We start from the raw sequence: 27,316 nt of genomic DNA, 5'->3' as shown, positions 1-27,316 counted from the left end.
TTTCCTCCTTCTAGTTGGCCTGACAACAAATGTGATATCTGGAGCTCCAGCTGCCATTTTGTACTATGAGAATTAAAGTATGAGCTGAAAATAACTGAACGACAAGATAAAAGGTGACTGACTCCCTGATTCTGTGGAATCAGACCTGTACTATTTATTTCTAGATATCTTTTAAATGACAGAAAGGAAAACTTCCCTTTTGTTAAAGGTAGTATTCTTTTATTTCCTTAACTTCCACCAAACCTCAACTTGATGTGTTTACTCTCAGATTCAGTATTGAGTTGTTCATTTTCTCACATTTTAACAGCTCTTTTCTTATGTTCATTCTTTTGCTAGCAAGCCTGGAAGCCAAGGTTAACCACATGAATAACTCTTCCACCCATACTATACCCACTACTTACAAGAAATTCAAAGACCACTATCCCAGCCTTGATCTATCAATCTGGGACTGCATGGATTTTCTAGAGTATACCTTATATGTGTACATATTTTTCCTTGGTCTAGAATGTCAAGCTGTCCTTGACTCTTTGGAAAATCATGGCTTCTTAAATATCACATCTCTGATTATATCTTTCTTGAGTGATGACATGGTAATTCAGAAACCTTTTCAGAAAGATTCCATAATTCAACACCACTTTCTCCCAACCTGGGACATTCAGCTGTTTATGTTGTTAGGCTTACTGATTTTCAAAATTTATTTTACCTGGGTTTTTTTTATCTTCAACCAGTCTGTCATTTCTTCTTCTTCTTTTTTAAGGTTTATTTATTTATTTATTTTTTACTTTGAGAAAGAAAGTATGAGCAGGGAAGGGGCAGAGAGAGAGAGAGAGGGAGAGAGAGAATCCCAAGCAAGCTCCATGGTAACAGCCCGGAGCCCGACTCAGGGCTCGATCTCAAGAACCATGAGATCATTCCCTGAGCCAAAATCAAGAGTAGGATGCTTACCCAACTGAGCCACCCAGGCACCCCAACTCTGACATTAATAAGGTATTTGCTCCATAGCCTGGGAGTTTAATTGATGCTAATGGGAGCGAAGTGTATATATCTTCTAGGATTCTTGGCAGGAGAATTGCAGTGGTAAGAGAATGTTGAGGTGTCTTGCACATATAATGTTCAGTATTTTCATTTATATCTGACAAACAGTTTCTTCCTTAATCTCTAAGGAATTGAAACATTTCCAGTGGCCTACTGAGATGACTGCCAACTTCAAAAATACATGTGTCTACCCTTTATTTCAGGTTTATTATTTGTAATGTCAGGTTATTCCTACCTACTTGGAAGGAAAAATACTTCATTTATTTTTATTTAAGTTAATTTGCTTACGTTAAGATGTATAGCATAGTATTAATGAAGACAAGAGTCTCATCAAAAATATTTTTCAGTATTTATGAAATCTGGTTTAAAAAGGTATGAAACAGGATTGAGGCAATCTTTGCAAACTTCACTCAAATCTCTGCAGCTTTGCTATGTATGATACTATATTAGAATACATAGTGCATCAACAAATGGTATAAATAAGGAAATTACTCCTGGATTTTCAAGTTGTTTACAGAATCTTTATTTTTTAATTTTAATTTTTTAAAGTTTATTTATTTTGAGAGACACAGAGACAGTGTGAGTGAAGGAGGGACAGAGAGAGAGGGAGAGAGAGAGAATCCCAAGCAGGATCCACACTGCCAGCACATACCCTGATGTGGGGCTCAAACCCATGGAACTGTGAGATCATGACCTGGGTGAAACCAAGAGTTGAACACTTAACTGACTGAGCCCCTGTTTATAGAATCTTTAGAAAATTTGGCAATAATTGAATTCCTGAGAGGCTCAACAAAATCTATTAGGCAGTAGACTCATCTTATATTTTCTATTTCATTTATTTCTCTTGTTTTTCCACCATCAGGGATTATTAATAGCTTGTTATGCCTACTATAAACTATAGGAGATTTTGTAGATAAGATGTGATTTCATTAGTCATTTCTAAAGACTAGTATGTACAGAGTATTTTAATATGTAGAAATATTAGCATTTAACAAAATGTAGTTTAGATCACAGTTTTACGAATGAGAAATATGAGGACATAAGGAGGTTATTGAGTCACATTTATTGCTGGTGTCAAAGGTGGCACTGAATTCCAGATCTTTTTGATTCCTTATACTACTCATGCTAATCAAAATCCCATAAAAGAAAATTAAATGTCTCCATGGATGAGTACTGAGGACGATGACCATAAAGGAATAGACACTATTTCGAAGCACTGAGAATTAGTCCAAACCAATAAAGATACGAGAAAATACTTTTACTAATATGTGTAAGTTGCCATTTTTTCCTTTAGAAATAATTTCACATGTCAAACTAGTTTTCTAATCACATTCATTCTTTTCACATAAACTTTTATCTTAGACTAGTCTTCAATATACAGAAAAATTTCAAAGAGAGTACAGAGTTTCCATAGTCCCAACACCCAGTTCCCCTGTTATTAGCATCTTACATTAGTATGGACCATTTGTCACAATCAATTATCCAATATTGATAAATTATTTTTTTAAGTTTATTTATTTTGAGATAGAGAGAAAGAAAGAGCATGCAAGCGAGCAGGGGAGGGGCAGAGAGAGAGGGTGAGCGAGAATCCCAAGCAGGCTCCATGCTATCAGTGTGCAGCCTGACGTGAGGCTTGATCTTTGGAACCATGAGATCATGATCCCAGCCAAAATCAAGAGTCAGACACTCAAAGACTGAGCCACCCAGGTGCCCTGATACATTATTATTAATTAAAGTCCCTACTTTATTCAGATTTTCTTAATCTTTTTTAATGCCTTTCTGGTGATTCAGGGTAAAACATTACACTGTCATATATCCTTAAGCTCCTTGTGAATTTGACAGTTTCTTAGACTTTTCTTGGTTTTGATGATGTTGACAGTTTTGAGGAGTATTGGTCAGATATTTTACTGAAGTTTCCTGATTGGGATTTCTTTGATCTCATTAAACTGGGTTTATTGATTTTTGATTGGAAAACCACAAAGGTAAAGTGCAGTTCTCATCAAACTGTATTAAGGGCACATACTATTTACATGATTTATCACTGTTGATGGTAACCTTGTTCATCTGACTGAGGTAGTGTTTCTCAGGTATCTTCACTGTGAAGTTACTCTCCCATCCTTCCACCCCTTCTCATACTGTATTTTTTGGAAGCAAATCATTATGTACACACAATGAAGGAGTGGAGAATTATATTCCATCTTCTTGGGGGCAGAGTATCTACACAAATTATTTAGAATTTTTATGTATGGGATATTTATTCTGTTCTACTTATTTTTTAAAATAATATATTTTTATCAATATGAATCCAGGATTGTTTTATACATTTGGTTGTAATATAATATACATATATAATATAATATAATATAATATAATATAATATAATATAATATAATATAATATAATACTACTTTGTTTATTTCATTGTTCAAATTGCTTTAACTTTGGCCACTGGGGGCTTTTCCACTTGGTACCTGTTGTCCCTTTGACATAACCCCATCATTATGGGGTTTCTCGAGTACTTCCTTATGCAGCTATATTGTAAACATCCACAACGTGTGATATGACTGCAAAGCTATTAAACTGATTTTCATGGTCCATACTTATGAATGTAACTACCTCATAGTCATAATAGTATGAAGTAATAATGTTCATTCATATAGGCTGCAATGTTATTACAAGAAGGGGCTGAATTAATTAGAGTCAAGTCTAAATGAACCTCAAAAATTTTTTAAATAGTTTCAAAAACATTCTAATCTTTTAAAAATATTTTTTAAATTTTAGGTATATAATATATTCAGTAAAGTATACAAATCATGAACATATAGTTCAAAGGATATTTATAAAGTGAACGTATCCATTTAACTACCCCTCAGATCATGCAAAAGAAAATTAACACCCCAAAAGATCTTGTCCTCATTACCATATCTCTTAAAGGTAACTACTACCTTGACTTATATCACATTGATTAGTTTTTCCTGATTTCATTTATATAAATGAAATGGCATAACATGATTATTTTAAGTGTAACTTCTTTTTTTGTTGTTGAATATTTCTTTTTAAAAGAAAATGTTTATTTTTGAGAGAGAGAGAGAGAGAGCACACACACACAAGCAGGGGAGTGGCAGAGAGAGAGGAACAGAGGATCCTAAGTATACTCCAGACTCTGAGCTATCAGTGCAGAGCCCTAAATGGGGCTTGAATTGACAAACTATGAGATCATGACTTGAGCCGAAGTTGGACACTTAACCAACTGAGCCACCCACATGCCCCAAGTGTGGCTTCTTTTGTTTAACATTGTGAGATTCATTTATGTTGTTGCACGTAGTACTACTTTTTTTTTCATTGCTGTAAGGTGTTCTGTTGGATAAATGTAGTACAAATTATTTATTCATTTAAATCTTTTTGTTTTTATGAAGAGCATTTTCATATGCACAACCTATGTCTTTTGTTATGTACACATGCACACACACACACATCTTTCAGGTATATACCTAAGAGTGAAGTTGCTAAGTCATAGGATGTGTGTATTTTCTGTTTTAGCTTATATTGCCAGAGAATTTTCCAAAGTGACGGTCACTGACCCTTGGTTCTTTCAGTCTTTGAAACTTTAGCCATTCTGGTGGGTATGTAATGGTAAATCAGTGTGGTTTTCATTTCCATTTGCCGAGGAGTAATGAGGTTGAACATCTTTTTTTGGATATTATTTTTTGTGAAGTACCTATTCATGTCTTTGCCCATTAAAAATGACTTGTCCTTTTCCTGTTGATTATTAGAAGTTTGTGTGTGTGTGTGTGTGTGTGTGTGTGTGTGTGTGTGTAGTTTGTACATGAATCTGTCAGTTTGTGTTTGAGGGAAGCAGACACTGATAAAGAGTTAAAAATGCAGAAAGTTTATTGTAAAGGCATGGCATTAGCTAGGGGCCTCCCCATGAAGAATGTAGCCTGGGCTGTTACTTCCTTGGTCACTGTCATCCTGAAAATAGGGGGGGCCTTGACTCAAAAGTTGGAGACTCTAAAGGCGCTAATAGCTGGAGGCTCTCAGCTAACCACACTCTTAATAACTGAATGAGTCCTTTCTTGAAGAGGATGAATACACATCTTTGCATATGTTACAGGATCCTTCTGCAGTTATAGGTGTTGTAAATATCTTCTCAGTGGCTTGTATTTTCGTACTTTTTATGGTATTTGATGAACATGGGTTCCTAATTTTAATATAGCTTAATTTATTAAAATTTTTATTCATGCTAGTTCTGAGTTCTGTTTAAAACTCTGTGTCTATCCTAAGTTAATGAAGGTTTTTTCTTAATGTTACTTACTGGAAGTGTTATTGTATCTTCTAAATTTAGATCTGTATGCCACGTAGAATTGATTTTGGTTAATAGAAAAAGTAGGAGTAAAGTTTTCTATCTTCTCCCTCCTGCTAACCATCCATGTCTCTTTCTGCCTCATCTGTCTGTCTGTTTATAGACATAGATGCACAGACATAGGTAGACATTCAGTTAACACAGCAGCATTTATTGAAAGCTCATCCTTTTCTACTGCTCTGCACTGGCGTCTTTGTTATACATTAAGGGACATAAATGTCTAGACTTGTTCCTGAAAATTTTCTTCTATTAGTCTGTTTATCTCTTGTTGCAATACCCAACTGACTTAATTACTGCAGTTTCAGAACTAATCTTATTATCTAGTGATAGCATTCTGTGTTCTGTTTCTTTAAAATTTTCTGCTAGGCTTTCTCAACTAATGTTCTTCATCTGAACTGAATATGTAAAAAAACAGAATGATAATTTTTCTCAATTCTTTCAATTATGGCACCATTCTTAAAGCATAGAAGAGAAGTTAAATCATGAAATGGAAGTTTTAGGTCATTAGGGTTTAATCCTCTGATGGAAATCTGGTTGAGAAATCCTGGAAAGCTACTTGTGGTTCTTTGCATATTAATATATAATTCAAAATAAACTCTTCAGTTTCCACACACACAAAAAAATATTGGGAGTTTTAACGGGACAGAATTTAAACTGTACCTCAATTTGTAGCAAATAAAAATCTTTAGGATATTAAGTCTGAATCCACTAATATGATATTATATTCCTCCATTTATTTAGGTTTTCTTTCTTTCTTCTTTCTTCTTTCTTTCTTTCTTTCTTTCTTTCTTTCTTTCTTTCTCTCTCTCTCTCTCTCTTAAAAGGTTTTTTTTTGTTTTTTAATGTTTATCTTTGAGAGAAAGAGAGAGAGTCAGAGCATGAGTGGGGCAGGGAGGGAGACACAGAATCTGAAGCAAGCTTCAGGCTCGGAGCTATCAGTACAGAGCCCAAAGTGGGGCTCAAACTCATAAGCGATGAGATCATGACCTGAGCCGAAGTCAGACACTTAACCGACAGAGCCACCCAAGCACCCCTATTTAGATTTTCTTTAATTATTCTCCATAATGTTTTATAGAGATCTGGCACATCTTTTGTCATAGATTCTGGGTCTTAAGTTCTTTCTTGTCTAACAAGAAATCGGGACACAGGATTAAAATGCAAGAGATGGCTATTGTTCGGGAAAAGATAAGAGCCCCGAATAAGGGTCCTTCCTGCTCCATATTTATTAAGATCAGAAGGCTTACAAATATGATGGGCATGCACAAAGAGACAATGAATTTGTAACATGAACTCATGGACTGAGGGAAAGGGAGTTTTGAAGATATACCATGTTAGGGGTTTGGGTCAATAGAAACCAAAATCCTGGTGCAGGACAGATGGATGTTAAAGGCAGACATGAGGGCTCCATGTCTGTTTAACTTAGCCAGCCTAGGGGATAAGACAGAGTGTGTAACCTCAGGGTCTACAAGGCACCTTTCTTTTGTTAATTAGCTCCATTCTGGGCAACTTCGCCTTGCAGCAGTTTATAGCCCTGTTTTCCTGTTTACCTAATTTGGTCCTTCCTTCCTGCAAAAGCAGCTTTCTGCTATAGTACTAAATTGAGCTGGGGGGGGGGGGGGGGGTGGGGGTGAGTATCCGCCCTGAATACCTAATCTTATTTACTTCTTCACATACCTTTGTATTGGGGCCTCGGCCCCACCCTCTCTATATCTATTTACCTAATCTTGTTTACCCAAACTTGGGTGTGAGCATCCTATGGCTTTGTAATTCTTTATGCCTTTTTAACCCATCAGTGCAGGGTCAGGGAATTTCTAAGCTTATTCCCCACAATCTTTTGTTAGATTTCTTCCCAAGTATTTGTTATTTTTGATGCTGTTGTAAAAGTAACGTTTAATTTTTAAAATTTTTCATTGTTTATTGTTATTCAGAAATGCAATTGATTTTTGAACATTGACTTAATCCACATCCGTGATAAATTTACATATTAATTATAACAGTTATGTGAATTCTTTTAAATTTTCTGTGTGCACAATCATCTATTGGCTCTATCTGCAAATAACTATTTACTCCTTTTCCAATCATTTATTTTTCTTATATTGTTGCACTGTCAAGATCTTAACTACAAGCTAGAAAGAGGTATAATCACACTTATTCCCAATTTCACATGGGAAAGCTTTCAATATTTCCCCTTTCAGTGCAACATAGATTTTCTAAGAAGATTCTGATTAGTATATTAATTGTCTTTCTCCTCTTAATTTTATTTATTTTTGACACACATGGGTATTAAATTAGGGTAATTATGTATTTTTTTCTCTTTAGAATGTTAATGTTATGAAATAAATTGATAAATTGATTTTTATGTGTTAAGTGCAAATGATTTTATTCCTGAAATAAATGCAATGTCAGGGTTTTTTTTTCACATTTTATATCCTGCTGTGTTCATTTTGCTAATACACTATTTAAGATGTTTGTACCTATGTTCTTGGGCAAGATTTGCCTATAAATTTATTTTCTTGATGTGACTTTCAGTGATTGCCATCAAAGTTATGCTATTATAAACCTAAGTGTTCTCTTATTCTGTTCTGAAAGTGATTAAATGAAATAGGCCTCATTTCTTCTTAAATGTCTCTTAGCATTAATTGACAATGTCTTTTGTGCTTGAAGCTTTCTTTGTGAAAAAGTTCAATTATCTACAATAGGACTATTCAGTTTTTCTATTTTCTTAAGCCAATCTTTGTAAATTTTGTTTCTATGAATTTATTCATTTCTTAGTCATTTTTTACATAAAATTCTTTATTTTATCTTCTCATTAACTAATAATGGCCCTCTGAAGTTTTCATATTTGATGAATACTCTTTCCTAGTTTCCAAAGCATATTTTCACAGTTTACGTTTTCTAGGTCACACTTTAGTTGAAGGAAGTCAGATGTTCCAATACTTCCAGAGCCAGGTGCTCCTTTTACACTTTAAATTTTGAAAGTTGTGATTTATGGTTTTTAAAATTTTAAATGGAACAATCAATCAGTCATCTGATCAATATAACAAATTGTGTGTATGCGTGTGTTTGTGTCTGAGCATGTAAGAAGAAAGAGGAAAAAGAAGGCATGAAGGCTCTGAATCCATGTGAGAGTAAACATCAGATAGATTATGCTTTCCACACAAGTTTTTCATAATTTTAATACACTCCAGTGACTCTTAATCTGAGCAATTGTTTGAACAATATAAATAGATTGATATTGTTAAGAGTCATAAAGATTTGGTTCCAGTCTTTTATGTAAATGTTTCTCAGAGCATGCTTTCCAAGCTTCCAGCAACTTGAAGACTTACTAAAAGCAAATTCTTGGATCCAATCCCACATCTGCTGAATCTGAATCTCTCAGGGTAAAACCCAGAAAACTATACTTTTTTGGATTAACTCCCTGGTGATAATTCAGTAAAATGACTTCACCTAGAGTTCAAAGCTGAGTAAATATATAGCTGATATGCTTTTTGTACAGAGAGAGAAGACTATCTTAGCTGAAGGCTAGCTGTCTCTAGAAATAGATCAGTATTTCAGCACTGCTACAGGTATCTGTACAACTAAGATTATAAGAGTGAGACCTTTTCAGGAATTTCATTGATCTAATTTCAAATTGAAATTACTTATCTAACCCCAAAGGTGTTGATTCAGATGACTGAAGCCTCATTCTGTACCTACCTTTTTTCAGATAAATGAGAAAATGCATGAGCTATGTGTGCTAAACTCAGCCATAATGAACGAAACCTGGATGTGATATATGTCCAGATGCTCAAAAGGAAACAATTATCATTTATCATTTCCCAGTCGCTACTAAAACATTGCCAATTTGGAATGGGGGAATATGATCACACATAAACATTTGGCATATCTCTTTTTAATAACTAACCAGGGCTTCCTTTTACTTACTGGTGTTCAGTGAGTTGTTTACCATGTTTCAATATTTTAAACTCAAACAGTAATATACCCGATAATAGGAGAGCACAACCATTCTTTCTGTTTTGTTTTTGATATTAAGAAACAGTTCCATAAGTAGGTATTAGAATTTCTGATGGTAGTTTTTGATGATGAGGAACCCATAGCTATTAACCTAGGTGCTATGTGATATTAATAAGCTGCTCTTCCCTTCTCTATCACCACATATCTGAAGAATGGAATGTGCTAGGATTCCATTCTTCAGGACAAAACATTCTGTGTATATCATTAATTTGTATAGTCCATAAACCACCTGGCTTTAACTGTCCTTGAAGCATTGCATAGTATGAAGCTGAGAGCAAGTCTTTACTCCTGGATTGAGCTTAGTTTTTACATGAGGTTAAGTTAGCAGGCAGTATGGTTAGATGACTATGTATGCCTTGACCTGCAGTTTACAGTATTCTCTAAAGCAATTTTTCTGCATTTGGCCTAGTAATCCTTTCTTTTGGTCTCTCAATTGGGGAAAAAACCCTGAAAGTAATTTAATAAAAAATAATTTAATTCAACCATTCTTGGAAAAAGCTTTCAGCACTAGCTTTAAAACCCACAACACGCACAGACACAAACACATATGCTTATATCTATCTATGTATTTACTTAAATTAGAGTCCTTCCCTCCTATTTAAAAATATATTTTTTAATAAAAATAAAATCTTATCTCTTCAAAAATGTGTCCATTCCTATTACAAATGGATGTTAAATATCCTTACCGGTATAATTGCTGTGTAAAACTGTGGAAGGTCTTTGCCTTCCAGAGGTTGTGTGAGAAATTTATGTCTTATTCACTTTTGATTTCATAAAAAAAAGTAATAAAGTTATATTTTGAAGTGTTAGCTATCTCATTGAGATTATTGACTAAAAATGTATTACTGTTATCATGGCAAAATCAGATGATCCACTTTGGAAAATTGAGTAAATGACAAAGAATACCTAAGAAATGTTTTCATTAAAAATTTGAATTTTATTAAAAACATTCTTGTAGACAGTTTCCTTTTATTTTTTCATGTGCATTTATTTTTATACTAAAAGAGTATCTAAAAGCAGAAATCATATTTTTCCTGTTAAAATGTTTATGAATTTGTGATAAATGGCTGCTTTTCATATATGTTCTGTTTTAACTACTGAATAATTGTTCAAGACCTCAGTAAAAAATAGAGTTATGTTGTAAACTGCTTAGATATACTAAAACATTACAGTGGCATTATAAAACACTGTCATTGTGGACATCCTTGAAACCTTGCCCGAGATGTTTAAAATTTGCTCAAAGAAAACAGTTTAGCCTATCATTGAAATTATTAAGTTTGGTTTTGTTTACTAGTTGCCCATGAAAAGAATGATCTTGATGTTATTTAAATAAATAGATGAGATATTTAAGGGTGAAATAAATATATTAGATATTTAATAAATCAATGAATAATTTAACCTAGAAAAGAATAAAAATTATTTCTCCTCTAAACTCATTATATACTCTGCATCTTTTCAAGATATATGAAAGGAAGAATCTCTTAGAATATCATGAAAATTTAATCAGATCCCTTGCAGGAACATTTAGAAACAATCGCTTTATGCTGTAATCACTTCCTTCAGTCCTGATCCTTGAGGTGTGTATGAGGTAACATTATTAATGTTCTTTGTCTTTTGGGAGGTATGTGTAATTATTCTGTGCCTCATTGGTCTATGAGTATATGCTCAACACTTTAATGAGAATTGCCCTTGCCTTGTCTGTACAATGCACTAAAAGAGAGTCAAATCCCCTTTCTGAACTTCAGGGACCCATTTTTTGCCATGTATTATTCATTTTAAGTAAGTTAATGTCATTAGGAGACAGTTTCTGCCTTGTATGATAAAAGATTTTAAGTGAGGAGCAGTTAATTACTTATTGCCCATGCCCTGATGTGCTTTTCCATATGGCTTTTTTTTTGGCATACAAGTGACAAGAAGTCATCAGGGCAAAGTCATAAGCAGAACTTTTTATATTAAAACTTTAATGTACTAGTGCCCAAGGCACAAGCTAATTCCAGTTTTCTAGTTACAGAACCTGAGCGAATAATTTAGCATCTAGTGCTTCTCAATATGCTTATTTTAGTTCAACTTCTGTCTCTTAAATCAAACATAGAATTACCTCCCAAGTGCTTCAGTTGCATGTGTCAGTGACCTTGAAAGGAAAGTCTTAATAGCAGAACTCCTGCGTCCTCATGGGAAACATACTAAAACTTTTAAACTACAGCCGTGGGTCTAGTTTTGGTGTGATGAAATCCAAAATATGCGTAGTGGAAGGAATATTATGACATTTATTTTAGGTTATCTTGGATTATAGGAAAGAAAACAAAATGTTCTTTACCTTTCCTAATTATGAAGGTATGCGTTAACGATGTCCCTTGATTGACAAATACTTGTTCTGGTTCCAGACTTGTCAATGAATACATGTAATAGTTATTGAAACTAAAAGAATCAAGAGTATGAGCCATTTAGCTCTAAAATGTCTCTATCAGAGAAGGTTGGGACCAGCCATCTTGTTGGGTGGGAGGGTTGTGAGTTGGCATCAGGCTGCCCTTATATAATAATCCCCTGTGTTTACTTTGTTGCTCTGCTCATTTGGGAGGGGTCTTGAGTGCCATGGGAAATTTGGTCTAGAGGTTCTCGTACACTTAGCCCTTGGTACTGTCACTTCATCTTAAAATATTAGAACTAGAAAAGACTTTAAATTAATTTAAGATTAGCTGTTTCATTTTATAGTTGAGAAAACCTAGGGCAAGAAGTTACAGTGATTCAGTCAAGCATACAGTTTAATTCTTTATGCTTTAATGCTATTAAAATACCTCTTAATTTCATGCATGCATCATTCTAACTATTCCTAAGTAGGTATCAGAAAAGCACAATCAAGTCACAATTTTTATTTTTCTTTCTTAGACTATTGGAGACACTTTCTCTGAACTGGATTCAAGAATGTGATTACCAAGGAAGCTGGTATCAACACAATGTGTTTTTAGGGATGAAATTGGATCTAATTTAAACACAAATGTGAGATGTATTTCAGTTTCATAGTTTACGTATTGTGTATTACTGAAGTTGATCTGCCATGTAAAAGAAAATTTGTGCTTGAGAAAGAGATTTTCTGGACTTGTCATATTTTTATGATGCTTAATGGTAGCATTCTTTTTTATTAATGGAAAAGGATACTTATCTGTAATCTTATTTGCCTTACACTGTGGTTATAATTTTATTTAAAAAATGAGACTTTGCATATTATCATTTTAGAAAGAGATGTTTGGCAAGAAGATAGGAAAAAATAGAGAAAGAAACTCAATATATTACTAATGAAATAAAACTTGCCAAGAAATCAAGGCCAAGCCCAATTCAGTAGTGATTAAATAGCAATTATAATTTTAGAGCTATTAAGACAACAGTGTGAAGTGATTTAGTTTCAATTCAGTCCCAAGGAGGGACAGATGCACATTATAACAACAGATGCAGTCACTCCACTGACTAATACTCTGGAGTGTAAATCAGAAGAGCTGAGTCTGTGTTCAGCTTTATCAATAATTTTGCTGAGCTCCTAGTTCGAGTCACAAATTTTAATCTATAGCTGTTATTGCAATTCTTGCCTTTTTCTTGTAGAGAGATTTTGATGGTTAATGACTTCTGTAAGGGGGTGCTCAGTAAAGTTAAACAATGCTTTGCATGCTTTTAATGCATTTGACTGCATTAATGCATTTGACAAGAGCTGAAAAATGTGTGTCATTAATAAGTGTTATCACACTTCAATAGTTTGGCAGAGTGGAGTAACTATTACAGGGCTTAAAATTATTGGTTTCTCAAGGACTAATGATTTAAGCCAGTATCACAAACAAAAGATCTTCTTTCTCATTTTCTTATTTCTTTACATGTTTCCACTGTACAAATCTCTCTTTTTCTTATTACCATCTATCACCCAATCCTTGATATCTCCTAAGTCTGTCTGCAGCCTAGCCTTGCTGGGAAGCTTCAAGCTCTCTTTCTACCTGCCAACTGAATCTTTCCAAGTGGATGTCTCACAGGCACTTCAAATTCACCACATATTTAAACTAAGTCTGTCACCTTTCTCATAAAATATCTTTCTTTCACTCAGAGGCTGATTACTCATGCTAGGGAATTGAGAATTACATTTGCTACCTTCCCCTTTCATAGCTCATGGTCAAGACATTGGGAAGCAACCATCCACTGTTCGTCTACATTGCTGATAGCCATGTATAGGTCCTTACTGTTTTCTGTGTTAGATTAATGCCATTGAACAGGTTGGGAAGGGAGCTAGATGTTGTGCAAAGAACGAGGGCCCTGGCACCCAATAGACATGGATGTTTGAAGACTCAGTTCTGCCTCTTACTAGCTGTGTTTGTTTGAGCAGATCATTTAAATTTGTTGATCTTGAGTATATGCACCATATGACGGCAAGTAGTTACACAAAGTTTTGTTAAAAATTATATATTATACACACACACACACACACACACATACATATATACATATATGTATATGTGCTGTGGCTGATGGATTTAGGATTTAAATAATCTGTAGTGATAGCCTTACAGTATACTATCTTTCAGTGAATCTGGGTTATCTCACCGTTAGCTCAAGAAGCCTTTCTACTGCTGCTGTAGCAGGATTCTCACCCAGAGTCATGACACTGAGGCCTTTTAATTTCCAGGAAGCAACTTTATTCATGCCAGCATCGCTCAGTTGGGTTAGTACCCGAAGAACTGAGCCCTGAATGTCATGTGGCATAGTTTTTTATACATTTTCTATTTCTTTTTCTTCCATATATGGTAACACACACAAGCATGTAGTCTGATTAAGTAGTCTCAGTTTACAGGTCATGAGGGATGTTGTCACATTGGCACATAGCCAGGTTACCTTGAAGTTTTCTCTCCCTTTTATTCTCTCTCCTTAGGCTGGGGGACTCTACCACACTGCTAAGTTCCTTCTAAATCTTATGTCTAGCCAAGGCTTTCCTAACTTTAACAAGCTTTAGAGCCTCCTTACCAGTGTGTATCCTAATGTCCAAGATTTTGGCTTCACTTACCACCACTTCTAGAAGACAGGTCTTCTTCCCACCATTGGAGTCCACCAGGTGCCTCCATGTTCCTCAGTCTTGTTTGTTCTCTTTCTGAATTGTCCTTTCTCCATTTTCCTTCATACCAAGACTTCAGGTCTAACTAGTATCTTCCTTTTGAAGCCTTCCATGACTCCCACCACTTGTCATATGTAGACGTAATTGCTTCCGTTCTGGAAATTCTTTATCATTTTGTTTACACAGCTAATTATTAGTTAACTTCTGTTGACTTTTATCATGTTCTTGATACTCTTGCAAGTGTTTTGTATTATGGACTTACGTATGCTTTATTAGACAGCACTGTTATAACACATATTTCAAAGCTGAGAAACTCAGGCACAGAGTAGTTAAGGACACTTGCCTGAGATCAAAAAGCTCCTTAGTGGTGGAGTCAGGCTTTGACCCAGGCAATCTGGCTCCTGTGCCTGTATGATTATCCACTTAACTCCTTAGTGCCTCGCAGTATTGAACACTGGATGGGCTTTCATGTACCCCGGTGTTATCCTTGACATGAAAGAAAGACCCCAGCCCCACGTGGTACATGCATTAGTTTAGCAATAACAAGTGCAGTTAGGGGCAATTAGGATGTGAGCCCTTTAGGAGTATGCAAGTGATAGCTGTTTGTAAATGATTTTCATTGTTAAAGTGCTTTTGAAGGGTAATTATCCATAATACCGCATAATCAACTTTATATTACTTAGGGAGTGATTCTTCATTTTTGTGACTTGCTTTTTTGTCATTTACTGCTTTCACCTCTGGCCCATCATTCCTGCTTTTTGCTAATTCTTCTGCTCATTAGCATGTCCAATGGTAGAAGAGAGAGGAGATGAATTCTAATCATTCATTTTGCTCCTCCTTGACGGCTGCTACAGTAGGGAAAGGTTAAACTATTGGACAACGTAATGCTTGGGGTTATAAGATGAAATTTTATGCACACATCCTTATTTTCCATTACCATCAATAACAATATTCATTTAAAATGTAAAAACCATGTTTTGAGTACTAGGTTTTGTGGATCACATTAACTGCTGTTTCAGGAGCCAGGAAAGATAAGCTTAATTTTATATTTTTGACTTTTTAAATAAAGGCCCAATCTGAGAAAGCTCAGGAGGTACTTTTTGACAATGTACTTCAATTAACTTATCAGTGTACATAAATACATCCGTATAAAAATTCAGGCTTTAGAAAACTTTGTTCAGTTCTCATTTGCTGAGTATATCTAAACTCCTTGCTTTGGTATTTATATCTTCTCCAATATTATTCCTGCATTAATCTTCAATTGAAGGTCCCCTTATCTTCCCCAAGAGCATCCTTCTGGCTACACCGAGGTAGTTCCTAACATTTGCGTGTGCCACAGGCCCTCTGCCATGCCTGCTGTACTCTTTGTCTCTTGTCTCTTTTGTGAGCTCTGTCTTTGAATCCAAACCAAGCAGCAAGATCTCAAGGAAAACATCTCTGGGAAACTGCCTTGTTCCTGTCTTGTCTCCCTACTATGGGCTCCTGCAATGCTTCTCACTTCTATTGCTGACACTCAGTTTTGATGCGTTATATTTTATCTCCTTTTCTGCCTATCCTGTCTCACTTACTGGTTTTATATAATAATGGTAATACAAACTGTGACTTATTGAGCACTTTCTCAAAGTCGACACTGCACTCAAGTTTTGACAAACTATCTCACTGATTGCTTACAGCTTTAGGATGTAGGCATTAGAAAGGAGGTAATAGCGGCTCAGAGAGGTTAAGACACTTGCCCTCAATTCCACTGCTTATGAGTGGTGGAGGCATTGCTTTTTGCCATGATTTCTTTTGAGGTCACGTCTCATGTATTTCTCTACCGGTTATTGTGAAGCATCGTGAGATACGTCTCACAGCGCCAGAATGCACAAAGGGGACCTTAATCATCTGTGGATAATCATAGTATCTCTTAGGCTACAAATAAAAAGTACGTGAGTGAATAGGAATAAAAACACCAAGTAGATACTTCTTTATTTGCCAGATTTAAAATATCTTTCTAATTATATAGCACCCTAAACAGCAATTTATTGATGGAGAAATGATAGGAGAATACCACAGTTTTTTAACTTATTAGTGACTACATAATGGTAAGCGGGAACAGCACATTTTCTTTCTTTCTTTCTTTTTTACGTTTATTTATTTATTTTGGGAGAGACAGAGACAGCATGAGCAGGGGTGGGGCAGAGACGGAGACAAAGAGAATCCCAAGCAGGCTCTGCGCTGCCAGCGTAGAGCCCGACGTGGGGCTTGATCTCATGAATCATGAGATCAACCTGGGCTAACACCCAGAGTCCAACGCTTAGTTGAGTGAGCCACCCAAGTGCCCCAGGAACAGCACATTTTCTAACATTAGGTGGTCACTTAGAACATCACCATATTACATAAAACTTAGTTTTGAAAATGTTAAGTCATCAAATTGATGTTATTGTTTTATTTTCCATTTTCTGACATCATCAGTACATTTTGTAATGTCCTTTTTTCCTTTCCCTTTCAGATTTTGAGAATGTTCAACTTGAAAGATATGTTATTTTCCAGTGTTCATGAATATCTCCAACACTTTACAGTGATTCAGTTAATGGAGAGTACCTTGTAAAAGGTTGGTTGATTATTTAATAACCGTCTCTGAGTTTGACTATATATAGCTAAATTTAGATTTTTAAAATATAATTGTTATACTTTCTGATTTCTCAATCAATATTATTCTCTTTTTAAGATAAAGACAAACAACCATAGGAATAAAATATGGTTACCACGTGCACACTTGAATGTTGATTTGAAAGGTACATCCACTTTTAAGGTGTCTACTGAAATAACATTCTTCTTTCTCGTAATAGATGGTTTATGACAAATTTCTTTTCTTGATAGATAATGTAGACTATTTTGAGGGTATCTATTATATGTGTAATAAAAATTTATTCATGTCAGGGCGCCTGGGTGGCTCAGTCAGTTCAGTGTCCAACTCTTGATTTTGCCTTAGGTCATGATCTCACAGTTCATGGGTTTGAGCCCTGAGTCGGGCTCCAAGCTGATGGTGCAGAGCCCGCCTGGGGTTCTCTCTCTCCCTCTCTCTCTACCCCTCTCCTGCTCTCTCACTCTCTCAAAAATAAATAAACTTAAAAAAAAATCTATTCACATCTCTGTGGGTTGGTACAGCCAAAGCAGGAAGTAGTGCTCCATGTCAGCAGTGCCTCTTCTGGTAACAAAGTTCCTGGGGAAAAACTGGTTGAACATCAGGAGCAGGATTCTCTTTTCTCTTCTGGAATCTAGCAAGCCATTTTTATTACTACACTTTAAATCTTGTCAGGAAGTGAAATGTTTAGTTATCTTAACATGGATTACAATATTTTTACTCTGGGAGGTTTTACGTGGTTATAATTAAACTTCAGTTCTCTCTACTGTGTGTATTTGGTCCAGGACATGTGCCTTTTGAGTGTTTGTTTGCTTAGAAAAAATGTATCTTCCTTTTTTTCAATAAACTATAAAAATACAAATAAACTCTTTGAGTACTTTTTTGAGGAATTGTTTTTAAATGTTCATTATCTTAAGTTCTATTTTATTTCAAGGAGTTAAATGAGATGTATTTTAGTTTGATTTTAGGTTGTTCAGTGAGCTGAGGCCCATGCCATCTAGTTGTATGATGGTTTATATGCCTTTTCAGTGACATCTTCTTCCCCTCCTTCAGAGGACAACCCATCTCGAGGAAGGATTGTGGCAGTGAAAACAAGATTTTCCTTTTTCCTTCATCTTCTGCCTTCACTTGGCTGATTTGATCTGTATAAGCTTTTCAAAACCCTAGCCTCATAGCCCTTGACCTTCCCAATTCAAAAATCTTGCAGTTCTGTTTATTATCTGTACTTGCCACTCAACATTTGCAATTTGCCATCATGCAGAGCTGCTCAACTTCAGAGATTTCATGTCTTTGTTCTATTTCTACAACGGAAACTGTTAGTTCCCTTCCCTTGACCATCAATTGTTTCACTGCCTTACTCCCAGTCCTGCAGTCATTTGTAGATCTCACCTGTCTCTCTATTCAACCGAGACTATTCTAGAGACCATATCATGTGCCCTCACTCTTGTAAACTTTTCATAGTCCTGCTTTGTCAATACCCAGCCCTGGCAACATACAAATACCTGATTTAGTTGTACTCGCATTCCAGTCTCATTGTGCAGCACAGAGTCACGCATCTTGATAAATTATCTGTAGCACATGATTTCCAAATAGGAATATTGGAAAAGGAGTGGAGACTTGAAGGAATGAAGAAAGGTGAGTAGTTCAGCTTGATGGGCTTGGGGGGAGGGGAAATGAAGGAGAATGGAACTAGAGGGGCGAATTAGACCTTCATATCAGAGCATAAAGGAATCCTGCTAAGGAGTTTACACTCATCCTAAGGGTGGTGAGAAGTTGAGAAAATTCTGAGTTGATGAATAATGTTCTTAGAACTACATTTTTAGAAATAAAATGTTGCCAGCTGTGTGGGAGGCTATTAGCATGTGAAGAACGATTTGAAGGATATCAGACTAGTTTGGAGGCTATTGAGATGGTACAGTCATGAAGTTTTAGGGCCTGGACTGGCCAGCTGGAATAGGGACGGAGAACTCTTTCTCCTTTACTGTATTCTGTGGACCAGTGTCCTGTGTCACGTTCATAATGCTCTGCAGCTGTGTAGGAGATCTTCGGAAAAAGCTCTGGGCTCTTTACCAAGATGACATGTCAATTCATCTTTCTCATGGGAGACAAATGAGTTTGCCAAACTATTTTTCCTAGTTAAAGCCTGGTGTGTATCTTTCCACGGGTAGAATTATTCTGCGTACCATAACAAGGGGGTGTAGTGTGTAATGTTTTCAAAATTTCTCTGAGGAGTGTTCCTTTGTGTAGAAATGATGGCAGATTCCAATTTAATTTCTACCATAGATCAGAAATGATATTTCCTCTCAGTGCTCTAAATAAGGTGAGACCTGTGAACCTACCTGAAATGATTTAAGAAGGTTATAATTGAATTGTCACCCAGATCGTACAGTCTTTGCCAGAGAGGTAACAAAAACATTTGGAAATAACTTTCTATTTTTAAGACAGTCACCAAACTTGACCACAGAGTCTGCCTAGGAGGTTGGTACACCTCTCTGTTGTCCTTATGACCCCCCCTGAGCTAAGTGAATTGATGGTCCTAGATAATGCTGATTGACAACTCACAACCTTGGGAGAAGGATGGAAAGAGCAAGAATCGATTTGGAATATCCCGTGGCATTGCCTTGGAAAGGAAATAAAGGTATAGTATAAATTCTTTGGGCTTGTATCTTCTCTATCTTTTGACACCCTGAAATTTCCAACTTACTGTAAAAAAGTATTCTAAGATCTGGGCTGAAGAGCAGAGAGATTTTTAATTTTGTCAGAATACTGTCGTGTTTCTGATAGTCAAGTAGCTAGAACCTTTCAAATGGCAGCCTTGAAAAAGAATAACAGTAGATTGAAATTATACTCGGACTACTGTGGCTCCAGTTCCTTGTTACATGACCTGACTGCTATGTTTTTCTGTTATCTTGAAAATTTTAGGAGGGGAAATAAGTAAGGTTTTGCATTCAGTTAGCCATTAGGGAGTGGAAATTCAACCCTTAATTTTTACCAAAGTTTATGAAGTAAGTATTTGCGAATTTAGCCTGATCTATTTAGAATGAAGTTGATATTTTATATAAACATGTATTCTTTATTGTAGTTCTCTTCTTCTAACTTGTGTTAAGGTGTGTGTATACTTGCTATATTCTCCCTAACCACCTGCTATGGTAGCTTTTGGATGGCTGGAGATGAATTTCCAATTTTTGGATCACTGCCACTTCTACACAGTATTAACCTCCTCTGGTTCATTTAGTAGGGTCAAAACAGCTATGTGTGAGATCTATCACAATAGTGCAGCTGTTAGTCCAGGTGAAAAAACGTTTTTGTTAATATATTGAGTCCCTTGAACTTATTTCAGTGTAGTCGTGTGAATACTGACAGGGCATCTTTTAAATTTAGTCTTATTTAATAGCACTTCCTTGAGTGCTTACATTTTCAACATCTTTGTGAGGGATTTGAAATACAAAGATAAATGAAGTCCTGGTTGTCTTGTAGGGGCGATAGTTAATTATGGATTGGAAGTCCATTTAATTTTTCTAAAAGGGAATCTTTGAAATCTTGCCTTGATTAGCTCTGTATTGCATGCCATTCAGCACGTATTCTGTAGTGGAGTTTAGCATGATAGAAATACAATAATTATTCCTGTGTGGATTGTGTGGAAAGTAAGGTAGCCTCTCTGAGTTGGGGAGGAGAAATGAGTTCTGATAGTTTTTGGTATTCCAGAGCTTTCATTCTCTCTCTCTCTCTCTCTCTCTCTCTGTCTCTCTCACCCACACACAAAAATTCTATACCCAAATGGCTTTATATATATATGCTTTTTGGCCAAAGCTATTTCCATTCTAGTGTTATCATTGGGGTGGGAAGGAATATGAAATGAATGTAAGTCCTTACTCCCAACAACAAATCCAATGTAGTGGATATGAAATCCCTGATGCTGTAAGTCAAGATCTGGAAAAAAAAGGAAGTATCTGTCAACGCTTTTCTGGATTTAAATTAATGAGACACTGGGAATCAGCATGGTTCAGTAGTTACATTGACCCCAAAAACACAAACTATAGTCATTAGCTCTTTTGGGGTTTTGATGTTTTATATTTTTGTATTTCAGTAATTCTCTGTGGGTCTTTGGCATTGCTACATGTTTTACAAACTAAGGCACTGCCTGCCTCATCTTAGACTATCTATTTAAGGGTGTTTTTATAGCAAACCCTCTAGGAAGAAAGGAAGGGAAATTTCTCACTACAGAGCAAAGGGCAGATGGTTTCATCTCCACTGTGATGAAGATCATGTCTGCCTCTGGGGCAAAATTCAAGCAGGCTTACTGCCCATTAGAAACGATTTGGGCTTGCTAAGCTCGAGTTCTTTCCTGTTGAGTACCACCCCCTGCGTACAGGTGTTCCTTGGCCCGTTTTGCGGTGGCCCATGGCAGTTGAGGCTCAGAGACCTGCAGCAAAAGTGATGATGCTCTGGCTACAGCTAGGGCTCGACTAACAAAGTGTGCTTTTCTTTCTGGATTAGGAGTATAGTGTTGTGAAACTATGCCTATGACATTGTGGTACACTAACTTGGAAGCTTGCAAGTATGGTAGAAATCTGAGCTTTCACAGTTCTTGACGGTTACAAGATGTTAGAGCTGATTTCCTATTATAGAACCAAATGACGCTGAAATGTGGATGATCTGTCATTATTAATCTGTGGCATGATCCTAAATTGTTTCTTTTTTCCCAAAAGTCACATGACTTTTTTAGTGTTATTGTTATAAACATGGCAGAAACAAGGACAGTGATTTGAAAGCTGCAGGTAGAAATACTCCCCCAGGGAATATTACAATAGGATCATTACATGTGGATTTTGTTGTTGTTGTTTTTTTAGTTAACTCTTAAGCTCCTCATCTTCCACACAGAACTCTGCTTTATTATTTTCGCTCTTTCACAATGCTATTGCTTTTGAGATTCTTAACAGGCAAAGCCTAGGAACTTTACAGAAGCTAGGTAAGACCAAAAATATACAGAGTGCTTGCAGATCAAGCCTCATCCACAACTCTGTGGGGAATCAAGCAAATGGCAAGAGTGTAATGCAGTCCTTGTAATTTCAGTTCTCTTTTCTGTTTTATCTCTCTTGGGGCTGATGTATCCATCACCTGTTTCAGTGGAGTACATACTGAGGTGAAGCTTTGCTTAGTATTTTATTGAACCTCATATGAGATTAAAAGGAAAAGTCTGTTCGTTATGTGTTGTGTGTATGAGTCTCTGTGTGTGCACATGAGTGTTTGAGTTTTCTATCAGTGCACATAGAAGCTTGGAATGATTTCCTCACATCTGTAATCAACATCTGTCTTCATAAAGAGAATTCTTGACAAACAAAAGGAAGACAAATACAGTTCTTTTGTGGAAAAAACCGCATTATCATTGAGTTTGGGCTGATCACTAACACATTTTTAAACAAGCCTGTGAAGCAGGTAGTGGGCTGAAGCGATTTTTTTTGTGATTTTTGGTTCTGTGCCAATATCAGTTTTACTTTAGCTCATTAACTTCTGGAGTGAAGAACCTCTGCCTTATTCATCTTTGAAACTCCACATTGGACTCCATCTGCCCTGGAACATAGGAGGTGCTCAGTAAATGTTTATTTGTTGGAATTGATGAAAAAATAATAATTGGACTCACAAATAGTAAATGGACACATTTTTAGTGGAACGAATGCCTGGAAGGAATTAAGAGAATGGTTTACTTCAGGCAGAATAATGCTTCTCATTTCAAACATCCAGAGGTGTTAAGGGGTACCTGGGTGGCTCAGGTTGAGTTTCCAGCTCTTGATTTTGCTCAGGTCATGATCTCATGGTCTTGGGATCAATCTTCATGTTGGGCTCTGCGCTGATGGTGCGGAGCCTGCTTGGGATTTTCTCTGTCTCTCTCTGCCACTTCCCTGCTCGTGCACATGTGCTATCTCAAAAATAAATAAACTTAAAAAAATTTTTAAAAATTAAAATAAAAAATGAGCCTTTAGCAATCTTCTGCTATTTTTATAAACTTTTTGTCTCTTATTATAATTCAAATAAATAATTACAGCTAACATTTACTGAGAGTTTATCAAGTGTCAGGTGTTGTTTTCAGCTGTCTCCATATTACCTCATTTAGTCCTCAGAATACTAATGAAAACATTTTATTATCTGTTTTGTGCAAATGAGGAAATGGGAAGATAGATAACATCCAGAAGTCACAGTTGTCAGGACAATACAGAGTCAGAGGAAGTTCCTAGGTTGATGTCTTAATACTGCCTCTTAGAGAAGGGTGGATATGCCCTTGCACATGCTGAACATGTTCCACGATCTGCAGCAACTGCCTAGAAGAGATTGAAAAGGAACTGAAAGGCGCACTATGTTGAAACTTACTGTTAAAACAAACAAAAATTTGGCTTCAAAAGCATTCTAGTTTCTTTGTCTGTGGCAAGAATTTATTTTCCAGGCATTCTGGCTGGAACCCATTAAACTTGGATATCGGTGCGAAGGGAAAACATACATTGTACTTGACCTAAGATTAAACTGTAGAAAGACCATGCCACATAACGGGTATCCAATAAATACTTTTTTGATAGACTGAAGGTGGTATTAGAATTCTAAAATGCTATTTCATTTTTAGACTGATCTATAATTATACTTAGCAAACTTTCTCATACCGATCATCCCTTTGTAGGTATGTATATCCAGATCTTTGGTTATAATATAGTATTGATTCTGAAGTAAATTTTATGTGTCTTTTGTATGGTATTGTGGTCAATTATGGGCCAGCAAATGTTTTTCTGGTGATGTAATTTACTGACATTCAAGAGTAATTCTACATGTGTATAAATATTCAGGCTATAAAATAAATAGATCAAGATTCAGAAATCCAAAAGCTTGGTGGGAATTTTATAATATAATATAAGAAAATTAACCTCTTCAGAATGGAAGCTCTAAGTTATTGCAGTTTTAGTTTTCATCAAACAGATGGAGAGTTCAGAAATTTTTCAGAAGGAATAGTCTTTAAAAATTTTTTTTAATTTTTTTATTTTTTTAAATTTTATTTTAGAGAGAGAATCTTAAGCAGCATGGAGCCCAACATGGGGCTTGATCCCACAACCCTGGGATCATGACCTGAGCTGAAATCAAGACTGCTACACTCAACTGACTAAGCCACCCAGGACCCCCTGATTTTTAAATTTTAAATAAAAATATAAAATTAATTGACATAAGCATATTTTGGATTATCCACAGGACCACTTATAACCAAGTCCTGAGAAAGGATTTAACAGCTGACACTTGCTTTACCTGAGTTTCTCAACCCCCATGTTACTGACATTTGGATTCGATGGTTCTTACTTGTGGGGACATGACCTGTGCTTTTAGGATGTTTAGAAGAATCCTTGCATTCTACCTCCTAGATGCCAGTACTCCCTCTTCCCAGCTGACCACCCAAAATGCCTCCAGATGTTGCCATATATCCCCTAGAGGACAAAATTGCCCCCATGGAGAGCCAATGTGCATTCGTGTCTAAGAATGAGTTTAAGCAAAGTGGCACTTAAAATGTGCGATACTATGGAAAGAGTAGAGGCGAAACTTAATACATAAATGATGCATTTCATACCAGGTAGAGGCCAAATGACATCACATGACAATTTAAGGCTTTACAATAGTTTTAATAGAAAAGTCTTAGAACACTTGAATGATAAGATATCAGAAAATACTGTAAGCATTCAGAACAAAGATGACAGATGTGTGCAGAGGCAGTTAAATATCGTATTTACGTTTAGTTGCAACATAATAGCATCATCTATCTCAATTAATGTTAATTGAATTTTATTGATTTTTAAATTTTGTTTGTATACATTGGTAAATTTGTTTTGGTTGTAGACTTAATGTTCCAAGCATAAGCTCTAAGCATGAGGAGTTTATACTTAGTTTTGTGTTTATACATATTTAGCGAACATAATAATAAAGAAGAATTTGTCAACACCAGAAATCCTCAAAGATTATTTTTTCCATTGAAAGGGATAACTACACTTCTAAAGCTTGAGAAACACTGGATTTGGGGTATCAGAGGCTGAGTGAAGAGAGGGGCAGTGGGCCAGTGGGAGGAGAAGGACATTGGTGAGAAAGATGGGGAAAACTCTAGGCTTAGATGCTGGACTCCTGCTGTATCATTTTAATTTGTGTCAAGTACATAAGACCTAAAAATCAACTTCTATTTTTATAACTAGCTCACAAAATCACAGAGACTGTTGAGTTATTTTATATTTTTCCTTTTGACAAAATTTAAACGTTTATAAACATATTTGTGCTTTGTATAAACCACCATATGGAAAGCACGCTTATTCAAATGAGCTCATTTCAATTTTGATCAAAACTGAAGGGACATAAGAATTAGGGGTGGAATTAAGTACCTTTTCAGGTGATTTTGACAACTTACTGTGTCACATTGTACAAACAGTATGCAATCCCTGTGATTTTACAGCAGGTGGAATGACCTCGCAGGCTGTGGAACAGGCTCTCTTTAGCTGACACGCTCCCTTTCACATTATTGTTGTTACCTTACTCCTCTGCTGGATCCCTCTGCTCAAAGAATCCTTGAGACTCTCCTGCCTTATAAAGCAAAGGAGATGGAAAACCCTCCCCTTCTAGCCATGACTGCCTGCCTTTTTTTCCTTTTATTCTCTTCCCTTGAAGGGTGTTCTGGAGTGATGGTCAGTAAAGTAAAACCATGAAATTGATTATAACTGGTCATGGTTTCACTGTCTGAAGTGGAAGAGCCAGACCCTTCTGCTGAATCCATTTCTCTCCATTCCCAGAATGGGAAGATCCCTAGAATAATTGATTCATCCAGCTCCAGGACGGCTGGAGATTATATTCTGCACTGGTCTCCAGAATAAGGGGATGTGGAAAAGTAAGGATTGGAAAGCATTTCCTAGCTTTCTGGAAGGAAGGCACTTTTTTTCAATCTACGTACTATGGAGAGAGATGGTTGGACCTTCTCCCCTCATCTAACAATGGCCTAGACATCTACACTGCTATAGACAGCCAGGCCAGAGACTCTCAGTTTTAATATAGACTCTAATGAATCAACACTTGTTTTGAAGGCTAAAAAGAAAAAAGCTTTGGAAGAGAGAGAGAGGGGGCTTTCTGAGGAGAGAGTTTGAAGATATTTGCAGTGCACTGGGAACCTTGTTGTTCTCCATTTATGGGGAAGCAGGATTTTGATTGTATCATGTATCTCCATGGAATTTGGGGCAATTGAAGATTTGTGGTGGTATTGCATTTCTAAAGGGACACAATAAAAATCCAAGAAGTAAATTAGAGAAAAAATTCACTGTATCATTAGGATGACCCTCTGCTAATTAGGATCATTCCTTTCTTCAAAAATTTTAGATGATTCAGGTTACATTTAGAGAAATGAACATTCCTTTGTGCTTTCCTTTGTGCATTTTGGAAATGAACATTCCTTTGTGCTTAGTGTGACATAATTATCATGGTTTTAATTTTAAAAAGACAGTTTTGCAGGAAGTTTTATCTGTCACTGTATAAGTTCTAATTTGTAGCATTTATGCTTTGAGGTCCTGATATTTGAAAAGAGAAATCCTTCAAATTGCTATGATTTTGGAATCAGACCTCTCACTTTTATAAATGAGCAGTATCATTTGATAGAAAAAGTAAGTGGCTTTTTTTTAATGCCAAACTCTGCAAGATGAGTGAAAATGTAGGCTTAGTTTCTGGCAGGCACAGTAGTCTTGTAAACTGCCAACACATGTGATGAGTGAAGCTTGTATCAGGCTTGTGAAAGACATAGGAAGAATCCCCAAAGAACTAGGAATAGAGACTTTAACCTTCTAAAAGTTCATAAGCTCACTGAAAACAATTGTTTGGACATCTTCCTGATTATCCCTGTAAAAGGAAACAAGGTTTGACTTCTTTCTAAAGGCCACTCTTTTGGGAGATGCACGAATGTGCTTTATACACTGATATATTTTTCAGAACTCTAAATTGCTAAAAACAAATTTATCTGAAATTTTATGAAACAAATGATCTCTTGATTATTTATTGTTTCTTGAATTCATATACATATTAGCAGCAAATAGGCTGTCATGGTTATTTTAAAATTGCATTTTTAAATTCACTTACATTGAGTAAATCTGGTTCTATATGGAGAGGAAAGAAAAAAGTTAAATGATGCTTCAATCACTCCTTTTAA

At 36.0% G+C, this 27,316-nt stretch overlaps 1 long non-coding RNA gene across 3 annotated transcripts in view; it reads left to right on the top strand.

Annotated features, from left to right (window-relative positions):
- Positions 1–10,882: 10,882 nt before the first annotated feature.
- Positions 10,883–27,316, top strand: part of LOC122216676 — a 115,410-nt gene continuing 98,976 nt past the window's right edge. For 2 of the 3 annotated variants that reach the window (XR_006201039.1, XR_006201040.1), the window contains exons 1-3: positions 10,883–10,989; positions 12,299–12,409; positions 16,987–17,088. This is a non-coding gene — a long non-coding RNA (uncharacterized LOC122216676). Of the gene's footprint in view, positions 10,990–12,298; positions 12,410–16,986; positions 17,089–19,661; positions 19,754–27,316 lie in introns of those variants that run through there. The other variant, XR_006201038.1, reaches the window with a different exon arrangement.

The sequence above is a fragment of the Panthera leo genome, chromosome A1 (assembly GCF_018350215.1).
Source record: "Panthera leo isolate Ple1 chromosome A1, P.leo_Ple1_pat1.1, whole genome shotgun sequence".
NCBI classification, from domain to species: Eukaryota; Metazoa; Chordata; class Mammalia; order Carnivora; family Felidae; genus Panthera; species Panthera leo.
The sequence above is the reverse complement of the archived record's forward strand: the minus strand, read 5'-3'. Positions and strand labels throughout refer to the sequence as shown.